Source organism: Corvus hawaiiensis, chromosome 3, assembly GCF_020740725.1.
Source record: "Corvus hawaiiensis isolate bCorHaw1 chromosome 3, bCorHaw1.pri.cur, whole genome shotgun sequence".
Classification (NCBI taxonomy): domain Eukaryota; kingdom Metazoa; phylum Chordata; class Aves; order Passeriformes; family Corvidae; genus Corvus; species Corvus hawaiiensis.
In genome coordinates, this window is record NC_063215.1 from 79,318,581 (window position 1) to 79,330,769 (window position 12,189).

At 39.2% G+C, this 12,189-nt stretch overlaps 1 long non-coding RNA gene across 1 annotated transcript; it reads left to right on the forward strand.

Annotated features, from left to right (window-relative positions):
- The first annotated feature begins 8 nt into the window (after positions 1 to 8).
- Positions 9 to 11,106, forward strand: LOC125322700. The gene is made up of 2 exons (XR_007202180.1): positions 9 to 558; positions 1,694 to 11,106. It is a non-coding gene; the product is annotated as an uncharacterized LOC125322700 (long non-coding RNA).
- The last annotated feature ends 1,083 nt before the right edge of the window (positions 11,107 to 12,189 follow it).

Genomic DNA, 12,189 nt, shown 5'->3' on the forward strand with positions numbered 1-12,189 from the left:
GGCGCGACGAGCGATTCCCGGTCGGTCCCGGGGCCGCGGGGGCGGGCGGGGAGCGCGGAACCGCGGGGAAGCCGCCACAGTGCCCCGGGAGCCAGCCGCTGACCGGCCCCGCGCGGGGGCGAGGAGGGAGAAGCGGGGCTGCCGGGAGCTGCTCACCCCGGCTGCGGGGCCCCGCCAGTACCGGGCGGCCGCGGGCGGGCCCCGCGGGGCGCGGAGAGGGTCGAGATCCGTCCGCTCTGGCACTGCCCCGGCCGGGCACGGCCGGCCCTTCCCCCGGCCCCCCGACCTGCGGCGGGCATTGCGCAGCGCCTGCCCCGGTCGGTAGCCCGGGCCGTATCCCGGCCCGCTGAGCTCCTTCCCGCCCGAGCCTCCTCGGCAAGGCTGTGCGTCGCCCTTGTTGCTTGTAGGGCAGCGCCGCGTTTTGGCATCAGCCGCGGCTTGTTTGACGGGTTTGGATGGGAAACGTGACGGGAGCAGCGGTGTCCGGCAGCCAGAACCAAAATTAACGTGCTCCATCCACTGTAGCCGCAGAGGCAAAGCAGCGCGACGGGGTTGCTTGTACGTATTCCTCCTTACCCACGCAGCTACTCTGTGTTCTTACTTGGTGTTTAGCACTTAAGAGGCTGTCAGGAAGCTTTGAGGCAGTTTGCGGTAGCTTGGTAGGGCTTTTGTTACAAAGCTGGATAAAAACCGCTGCATTCTTCACGTAGCTCGCTGAAAACAGTCATATTTCATAGGATTAGGTACAAAGTCTAGCTACTGCTTGAAGTTCTGTGAAAAATTCAAATGTATTTCAATACGTACTACACAGTATTTGAAGATACTTTCAATATTAGGTTAATGGCAATGAATAATGCTTCCTAAACTAAAAAGAAACAGAGACACGTCATCTTGACTGGAGTACAGTGTCATTGGGTATTATCAAGCAGTGTTAACTCTGCTTTTCCTGAAAGATGTGCATTGACAAAAATGTAGAGGATGCATAGTTCTCATAACAGTTAAAATGACTTGGATTATTGCATGTTCCATTGCATGCATATCCGGTGTTCATTGTATATTTCCCCTTCAAACGTGTAGATAGAGCTCATTATTTGGACACTGGAGTTTTTATTTCATTTTAGGGTTTTGTTTACATTAGTAGAAATTAATCGCTTATGTAAGGTAAGTCAGTCATACTGCTTCTATCCTTAAAAAAATTGTATGTTCAGTAAGAAAATATTATCCTTGTTGTCAAAGAATAGCAGTGTTACAAACCATTTTTTTAAATATAGATTCTTAGTTCATCAATAGCATGCCCACAGCACACCGCAGTATGGTTATGGATGACAAAACAATGCAGTTTCTATTTAGTAACATGATTGTGTTTGCTCTTTTCCAACCTTGTTTTAAGATTGTGACAAGCTAAAATACAACCTTACACGCTTAACAAAATTGCCATCTTTTTACTTCTTGTAGACCAGTCTGGACAATGATGCATTTTTGTAGACCTTTCTTGCTAATTTTTAACTGGTGAACGAAGGCTCTCTTTAACCCTGAGAAACCGTGCTGTCGAATCCTTCCATTTGATTAAGGGCATCTGCTAAACAGCAAGCTTTCGTCTTAAAATTAGATAAATGTAGATGATGTTAGAATAATTGTTCTGGACTGATGATTCTCACAGTAAAAATAGCATATGGAGACTTTTTTTCAGCAGATTTGGTGCAGCTGTTCCCATACCACTTCATTATTGCTTCCTGGACATAAAGAGTTTCCAGTGCTCGAATATAAGCAGACAATACGAGGTAAGAAATACCAGCACAAGTTGTTGTGCAGTAACGCCAGTAACCTACTAACAGGAACAATATAGTTTGTCCTAAAGTATTTATTTTGTGCTTATTTAGTGGAGAATGAGATGGTGCACGCCAACACTTGTGGAATCACCCATGCCAGTGATTCAATCTCTAGTTTGCTTGGTTGCTAATCTGAATTATTTTCTCAGTCAGAACAGTACAGAAATTGAGGCAAAGCTACTTAATGAAGCTGCCCGTTTAATTAGGCGCAAATGACAGGAAAAGTTCTCATCCTTGACTTTTTCCATAAATACCTCAAAACTCAGAATTTAAGTCTTTAGAAAAAAGCCCTTGGAAAAGCTGAATGTTTTAATAAAATGCAGAAACCTCATCATTGGTTTCAAATAGACAAATCAGCATGATATCTTTAGCAAGTATACAGTGAAAACCAAAAAAGCTACCTGAAAGCCCCTCTCAGCATACCTTATGTTCTGCTCTCTGCCTTTACCTTCCCATACTCCCACATTGTAAGAAAGGGAGTTTTAAGAGTTCCTGGGAGATGAAAGTTGAATTAATTCAGGTTAAAGAGCTGAAGGTACAGCTCCCATCAAGACTGCCATGACTACAGCCTGATCTACTGAGACAGTAGAAATACTTTTGCACTCTCTCAATTTTGCAGTTTTCCCATGGGGGAAAAAGGCTGGGGGGAGGACATGATAGAGGGCTGGGTAAACAGGTTCTGTGGGTATGGGGGAGAGGTGTGTGGTGTTATTATCAGGGAAGGGGAGGGGGCAGGGAGATAGAGGTTGCTTAGTCTGTTTCAAGATAACCAGGTCCTGTGGTCTTGTAAGGTTCTTCAGGTAACTACCCAATGTCTTAACTTCTATCTAGACACAAGCAGAAGTGCCTATCTTCAGCACTTGTGTTTTCGTCTAGGTAGCCCTTCTTGTATCATGTAACCTGTAGTATTCTCCAACAGTTTCTCTTTTAAGGTGAAGTTTTATTGCATTAATCTAATCTCAAAGTTACAAGGATTACGATAATGCCAGCAGCGGCCTCTGTGTATTACAGTAAAGGCCTGCAATGATCATAAAAAGCAAATTCAATTACTGCTATAATGTTCATAGCTGATAACACCTTTGGAAATAGAGGCAAAGGCTAATGACTACTGGGAAGCTCTTTCAAGAGTGTTGGCTATTACTTCCAATGTCTCTGTTGACCAAATCATAGGCATAGGCTGTTGGATGTCATCAGCCTTCTGCGATGCTGTCTGTAACAGGAAGGTACCAATATGCTGTACTACACTTCTTTAGGAAAAGAAGCAATTCTTCACTCACCCATTACAGTCACTTGAAAAAAAAAATACTGTGTGTGTGATTCAGTATTGAATCGTTCATGGTGTACAAGACTGTAGCTACTGTAACCAAACATGCCCAAAACCAGATGAACATCTGAAATACATTTATTTCTGCAAGGTGATGAGTGCTTTAACAGAATAAGGTCTAGAGCCAAACTAAAAATCTCAAGGACCAATTACATGAAAATTCTGCACTGTGTTTGACAACAAAAACATATTTCCCTTGACATTAAGGCAAACTTGACAGGTAACTTTTCAAGCAGAAGCTATAGTAGTGTGTCATTCAAAGTAATAAGCAGATGGTGTAGTTTTCAAAAGGGACATGTGCAAGTATTCTGTGTAATCCTGGAAGAGATAATGCCTATATTTGTCCACTAGTGATGTTATGTCATTGCTGAAGAACTGAAAGATACAGGTTTTAAGCACACCTTAGTCTGGAAGGATTCAGATTTGTATCTCTTATACTTCAGTTACTTCAAGCTGTACCACAACTGTGAAGAAGGGTGTAGTAACCCACAGTATCACTCCTGGTAGAACTGGCTCTTCCTCAGTCTGGAATAAAGGAGCCAGAAGAAGAGATACCTTTGTGATTCATCAACTTACACAAGAGTAGGAAGAGCTACATTCTCTTTGCTCCTGTGGTTGTGTATTAATTAGGCAATCATTAAGCTGGGGAGAAAAAAGTAAAACAAGAAAGTATTTTTCCACTTTTGACCTAAATCTTGTACCTGTCAGCTTTCTTGGTAAGGTCTTTATTTCATGTATCTTAAGTTACTGCTGCAGGATGCTGTTACATGGATAGGATGGAGGGGACTAAATTCTGCTTGATAAAGTACTAAGCATTTTGTGTAACTTTCAGTAATTAGGGAAGGCAGGAGTATCTCTGTATTGGGCTTCACTTTACCTACCTACCAGAGAGTCATGGTTATGCATGGCAAAGATGTAAATCAATATATAGTGGAATGTATTACAGCTGTGTTCAAGATTATCATAGAATGATTGCCTACGAGATTGCACTTTTGAGTAGATTATTTCCATGGGTATGCAGTGGCTGTACATGCAGTTTCTTTAAGTACTAGGCAGACTTTTTTCTAGAAAAGATCGCATTTTAGCAACAAGAAAAGGTGTGTCTGTCTAGAGAGGGCGGTGCTTCTGCTGTGCTCTTGAAAAATCTCTGTGCATTAAAAACAAAGTTTAGATTGGTTTTGTTTCACACTCTCCAGTAGGAGATGAAAATGAAGTCTCAGGTATGCCAGTTTTATTACAGCGTTGTTGAGCAAGGCAGAAAATGGTGGGAAAGAGGAAAAGAAAAGCAATCTGACAAGGCATAGAAGAGAAAAGAATTGCAGCAGCTACAGAGAGAAAACTAAACTGAGGTACTGCATTGTAAACATAAAATTTATCCACTTTATCATCTTCATAACATCTTTTTAATTGAACAGTGGGGGGGCAACACTGTTTACAGAACATATTTGAATCCTGTATTTTGAAGGTATGTGTTGCCTCTAAGCTCATAACATTCCTACACCTTATAATTTATGAACACTTGTATTGTTTTAGTGCATTTTACAGTTGTATTATCAGTAATTGATGCTTGTCCTAGGTCAATAAAAGAAGCCAACTAATCTCTTGAAACACACCGTACACAGTGTTTTCCCAGTGTTTCTAACCCCATGCACAGCCCCATGGCTTCAGTTAGTGTGCGAGGATATGACACTTCCATCTCTGCAGTTACAAAATTACTACCTTAGCTGTCTAGCTCTGTGCTCACACAGGGAGGAATTTCATATGGCTTCTGGCCTGTCACTTTTGGTAGCAATAAGTGAGCCAGCCTGTGCCCCACATTGCAAAGTGGGAGTAGCAGTGAGTGTGTGTTGCTGTAAATGCAGCCCTGATCTGTGGGGCACTGAACTGACCATTGCTAAATATAATACCTGCCAGTGGAAGTCCAGCTAATGCACATTCAAGTTTAAAAGATTACCGTATTATCATATCTGGAAATTAAGAATATTGAGGCATCTTGGCTATTATTTCAGACATACTTGGGGTTTTTTACCTTCTGTCTGTTTTGAACTAGATGCCTAAGTTTAAAACTATCCAGGATAACATTCTGCATATTAATTGTTGCAGTCATCTCAACTACAGTAGTGCTCTCAGCAGCTTTTTAAAAGTTGCTACATGTAACTAAAAATACAATGTCGAATGACATACTTATGTGTAAGATAAGGGGGGGCTGAGCTCTTTCTTCAGCTCCAGATCTACCCCACCCCGAACTGGCCACAAACTAATTACTATTTTCCTATATCACAAGGAAAGCAAGTTTCGACTGAAACACAATAGAATTTAAAATGCAGTTGAAGCATTAATTTAACTTTTCCTAACGTGTGAAATGTGAATGCATATGTATATTGACTTACACTGTGGGATTGCTAGTGATGTGTTGCATATGGTTCTTAATGTTCAGTACTTAAAGAGCAGCATTTCTTACAAAAGGAGCATATATTTAACTGGACACAAGACATCTAAAATTATAAAAAAACTTTAGTCTTTTTTAAAACTGCAGTAACAAGCAAGAAACATTTGTATTGCTGGGCCTTCTAAGAAAATGTAATTAATCAGTCTGAAAAGGCCAGAATTTTATTTTTTACTAGAAGTCTTCTTTTCCTATCTGCTCAAAATACTTTATATTTTCCAAGTCTTTATTAAATGTAAATCTTTGTTTTATTGGTGAAGAGAAATATGTGGAGCTACAAAGCTGTGAGAAAAGAAAGGGACTAAGCAGTATGAATGTTGAAAGCTTCTGGAGATGAGACAGAGTTGCTCAACAGTGTTCATCCAAAGCAAAGGACAGAGCAGTGCTACAGTGGTTGTTGATTACCCACACAAAGACCATTGTGCTTCTGTGCTGTAGTAGCTCAGAGGCTCTTTTTTTATCTGTCCATTGCTATTTGTGCCTTTTCTCTAAAAGGAAACAACAGCGTTCAATTTCTTAATATTTTCTCATGGTCCTTTTTCACTTTAGGAAGCCTAAACTTTGTTTTGATTGTGGATGACTCATTGTCTCCCATTTGTTCCTCCTACCCACAGTCTTTCTGTTGAGTGTGGGAGATATTTCCTCGAATATAGTAGCCACATATATTTGAATTATCATATGCCCTGGAACCCATTTCACTGTTCTCTACTCTTCAGAAGCTGTGAAACACTTTGTAGTTGAATACTTCAAGTTGCTTGGATGAAAGGCATTATGAAAGTGCAGAGAATTATTGCTTAAGCACTCAGATAAATTCAGGATTTCCTCATAGAAACTGGAAGTATCCCAAATCTCATGCCATCTTCGTTGGAATTTGTAGGCTGGTGCATCATAAGTCCCTGTTTGACTGTCACCAGAGCTCAGAGGCCAGGTCATAACAATCAGTAAAACACGACTCTTGGGCTCAAAGCCAAAAGGTGAACATCACTGGATTTTTGCTTATCTAGGAGATCTGGCTTGTTTTGAGCTGCAGTCACTTCATACAAGATGGTATCATCCTATATAGCTAATGCTGGATCTGATTATTGTTTAAAATGAGTTAATTGTTTGATCCTAGTAAGTCACTGTTACAGGTTTATAAGCACAATAAAGGATAGGGTTCCCTTGCCTTGTGGTATTCCACTTGAATCTCCAGAAGTTCACTTTAATCTCATAGTTTCTGTATGGCATCTGCCTGCTCTGTGCAGATGTGTCCTACACCTTTTGGATGTCTGGAGTGGCCATTGCAAACTGTTGAGCCATCAGCTACATCTCACTGTAAACATACAGAAACGTTTTCTATTAACCACTTCTGCTCTTGGCGTAGTTTGAACAACAGCTTGGGTTCAGGATTTTGACAAGAACCAAATTACTTTGTTGAAGGTAATGCAGTCATTCCCTAGCTTTGCCTTTCGGAAGTGGGTTAATATTTTACATTCATCTAGTCATTGTGTTGGCCAGACCACAGAGTAGAGGCACAAGGGAATAAGCTGAAAAGTTCGCTGTGGTGTAGAGGCAAAATACATGCAAAAATCACTACTAAATTTGCAGTGTCTGGAAATTATGCTTTACACTGCTGGCCATTCTCAAATTCTTACAGCTTTTTGTTACTATTCTTAGTGTGAAATGTTTTGTGCTTGGTCTCAGATTATGACTGAAATATAGGGAAGGGAAATACAAGGCATTTCTTCTAGATTCAATTTACTTCTGTAAAGATCCCGTTCATGTGAGTCTAAATATTCCTGTTTGTTTACAACATGAGACATTTCCAATAGTGTACAACTTTTCTTATAATTTGTAAAAACTTTTAAGACCCTTCTCTAATAGGCAGCTTTTTATTATGGAAGTTACTGTACAATTCATAAATAAGGGTGATCACTGACATGTTAACATTATCTTTTATGGTATTGTATTTGTTTAAAAAAGAGTATATGAAAGTTTCATGGGCAGTTCTTCACCTTTTAGGTATTTAAGTAACTTGTCAAATTGTTAAAGAAAGGTTATGACACTTCTTTGATTGCAGGTTTTTGTTTTGACAGAACAGGTACAGCAACTGTCTCTGCTTTAAGCATGTGCACACCCTACACACCTCAAATTCTGATAGGGCTAAAGAACTGTTACCCTGTCAGCAGAGCAGAGAAATGCAAAAATCAGTTTCCCAGAGAGTATACTCTGCTATTCAATTTGCATAATAATACTGTTTGTATATGTATTAACAAATAAATACTTGGTCTGACAGCATGCTCAAAAAACAACAGGTTGTGGGGGCAACTATACAGGAAAAAGAAGGTACTGTTAATTTTTGTTGTAATGTTTTGATTAAAGAAGGCCAACATGAAAACAGGTATTAAGTAATGCAGATTAGACAGCCTTCATTCTTCCCACGGTAGAAAGGGCTGTAAAGTTCCTGTTACTTGGGAGGCTGGCAAACCATTTCTCTGCTAGAGGTGGAAGGAAGGCACTGCTTGACTTAAAGCATTTCCCCATCTCTAGAATTTTTCTACTTGGTTTTAAGAAGTCATGACCTAGCCAATTAAATGGCCAATTTTCAGGCCAGAAGGTGGTCTTCCCTTTAGCAAGTCAATTAAAATATACATCCCTACTTGGTTTTCCTTCCAGATAGTCTATTTATAGCTGTCCATCTGATTCTCATTACTAGAAGCATAATTGATCTTTTATCCCATTTTGAAGTTTGTATGCACCTGTCTTACAGGTTCATAGCAAAATCAATTACCCCTCTGGCTACAGACACATCCTGGTACTTCATTAGGAGTTCATCAGGGTAGGCGGAGTCCTGCCTGTCAGAGTGACACCAGGTGATGAGTGGGGGAGTAAGAGCAGCTTGCACGCTCGTGCTTGTACCTGATGTCACTTTGGTGTGGTCACTGACACACGGTTTTGAGGAGGTCTGGTAACAAAAACCAAAAACCAACCGACCAAAAAATCCCACTTTGGCTGAGTTCATTTAATGAGGAGACTGAAATAGAGAATAATTTGAAAACAGTACGCTTGGACTTTCCGGTTATCACAACTAGATAATAGAAGATCAGCACTGTAGTAAGATGAGTGATTATTATGTGACTGAAATGACCATTTTGCAAATAGTATTTATGTAATTTTGCTGTAATTCAATTCATCTGACTGATGTGGAGTTTGATTAATTCAGTAAGTAACACGTATTTCATTCAGTTTGTCCTCACAAAAAACTGCTGTTTTGGCTGTTTATGATCAAGAATTTTGTTTTGTGTGCAATCATTATTTGTGTCTGGTAAAAGACTTTAGTGGTCTTTACGCCCTTTTGGCTGAAAAGAATACCTGAAAACAGTAGTTGTAGATCAGAAGGCATTGTATGTTGGTAATATGATGAAATCAGTCAAAATTAATTTGTCTCAGATCATAAAATAAAAAATAATGTATTACACATTCTCTCATTTTTAGAAATTAAAATATATAAAAACAATTTGCAGAATCCTAAACTATTCTGTGACTGTTCAATTGTGAAAGTACACTAAGTCCTGAATTTTATGCGTGGTCTGGTTTTTTATCTGTAATTTTTTGACATCGTTGTTTGTTAGAAATAGTGGAGTTTTATATGTAAATATATACAACCCGTGGCCCAAGTTGTATGGATTTGTAGCATGCTTAAAGCTACATCATTATGTCATTACCTCTCATTAATTGTCAAATTACCTAAAATTGCTTTTCATATAACCTCCTTGTCCTTTTATGTAGATGTTTTAAGTTTGCATGTCAGTGTGTGGACCACAAGCAGGTAGAGAAATTTCTCCAGCTTCCTAAAGGTGAAGTATTTTTCTTCTCCTCTGGCAAAATGACCTGATAGAAGCAAGCAAAGCAGGCTAAAGCTCGCAAAGGCACATCCTTTGCAAAGCCGGGTCATGCGCAGAGCACAGCCAAGCAGTGAGACTGAGATTGTATTGACAAGAACAAGATGAATGGCCCCCTGGAGACTATGGGGTTTGTATGCTCGTTTCCACCACCTTTTCATCCTTTTGTACCCCCTTTCAGTTCATATGCAGATTAACTCAAACCAAGTCCACACTAAATACTCTTTTTCACTTTAGTTTTGGAAGGTAGGTGGAGGATCTAAATATTTATGAGGCTTTTTTCCTCTGGTTTATGATGCACTCTTGTTGAATGTTGAGGAATTACGTTAATGAATGCATGCCTGCACACACAGACACAGAAACCAGGCAAAAGGAAAAAAAAAAAAACACACAAAGCATTGTCAGCTCTAGTGTCGGCACTTACTAAAACAGTTCCCATTTAAAAAAAAAAAAAAGGAAAGAGATTTTAAATCCATTGCCAGGAGAAAATAAATTGTATGGCTGAGCACAAAAGAAAGAACAAAGTTTCATCTTTGCTTTCCTCAGCTGTAAATGAAACTCTTGTTTCAGCTCTGAATAAAATTGAAATAAAACATGTTAATTGAAAAATGAGAGCTTGTCTGAAGTCTTAACTGGATTTATGTTTTCATTAATAAAGACCAAGCTTCAGTCCTGTACAAGTTTCCTTTAACATCAGTAGTAATAAATATGGTATTTTTTGGTATGATACAAGGTGCAGTTAAGTATACTTTAATTAGACTTACAAGTCACATAATTGAATGTCGCTGGTTTTGCCATGATTTTGCTGAGTTCAGTACACTTAGGAGAGTTAGTTTTTATGAGACGGGTTTTTATGAAAATTGAACTTTTTTTATTAAATAAAATATACCAAGATTATAGCCAGATATACTAGAATATTAATTTATTTTCAGAATGGTTAGTCAAAACTGTAACTTAAGTTACAGTTAAGTGTTAAGTACAGTTAAGTGTTTTCTATAGATGGAAGAGTAAATGGCATTAAAATACTAGTACTGAAATATGGGCATGTTAATTCTTTTAAGACAACATTATCAAAAAGAGTCGACTCTTCAACCTATAATTATCTTTGCCTTCCTTGCACCCCTTTTTATTCTCCAGTACACACATAGCTGTGCGAGAAAGGGACACAGCTCACACAAGTGGGACAGTAAATTGTTCTGCATTCAGGAAGCAGAACAAGAGATTTTAAAATGTGCTTTTGTGCTATCCATTTAAAAACCTACTGAAGCATTTGCAAAATACCAACTCTTCAAGTGCAGTAGTATTTCTCTGTCTAGACTCAGTTATTCATATTAATAATATGCATATCTGAAGTCCATAAAACATTGTCGTAATAAATACATTTATCTTTTTATGGTACTTTGTTTTCAAGGTATTCAGTTTCATAGGTAATTAAATCCAGTAAAGTCACCTGTATTTCATTTGTTCTAAACTTATTGTTTACAATCTTAAAACACTGATTTTGCTATTTTTAATGATTTCGCCTGTGTTACTTAAGGGTTAAGTGAAACAACTTTGTTTAGCAGATCCCAAAACCGTAAAGCTGTATATATGACCTAATAAAAAATTAGTATTTAACAATTGAAATTGCATCACTTTTGTTTAATCTTTTATCCTTTAGCCTAAATCTTTTCCCTCTTGCCTTTTTTTTTTCCTAAGTCTGCATAGCCAATTGTGACCACAGATACAATATTTGAGATTTCAAATTTACCTGGACTTGTCCATTGTGGGAAAATTGAAGCTCTTAAGTGTTACCTTAGCAAAACATACTTGCACACCTGTATAATGATGTGCCTCTTTTTGTCTGGGGGTGGGTTTGCAGGAAGGGCAAGCAGGACTTCCTTCTACGTATACATGTACAGCACGCAGTGGACTAATAGGCGAGTGGAAAAAAAATGCATCAAGCTGGTAAATGTTGGAAGAAAAGAGCATCAGGGAGATGACATACTTGAATAAGCTTTGAAGAAGGAGAAGGGGTAGAGGCACACATAGCAAAGAGCTTTTATATGGAGGACAGTAAGAAAAAAACAAAGTTCTGAGAGTCCTGGGCTTGAGTAAGGGCTTTGGGGGCTCCCTTTAAGCTATTAACATTCCCAAAGAGAGAAGATAAAAAAATAACACACCAGCCAAGGTCCTTTTTTGGGATAAGAACAGTGGATGACCTATAGTCAGGGAGCAGGCACATCAGTGCTGTAAAAGGCTTTCATTTATAATACCAAGTACCCACACAAACACAAAAAAAAAAAATCCCCATAGCCGAAGAGGTTGTAGTGCACAGGAGTGCCATGTTAATGATGAGGAAGGAAATTATCTCTACTTTGCCTAAAAGAAGGTGGCACAGGAAAATTTAAGAATGGACAAAGATCACGAGCCTGAGCTAGGCATCATCCACATGTGCCTGTCTGCTGCACCTCTGGGCAGCATGCTGACACTAAGGACAAGCCACCTTCTCCAGGCCCAGAGGTTCCTGTGGAAAGGGGCCGTGTGAGGAGCCAGAAAGTCCTGTTTAGACCAGGGGGACTTGTGGCCTGTGCAGTAGGTAGCTCACATTCCTTAAATAGAATATAGGACATAAACTAGTTACCTAAGCTGAGTGCTTTGCTTCTTCTGCTGAAACCAATCTGCATCTACAGATTTCTAACCCATTAGAATAAGCTCTGCTTCCAAAAG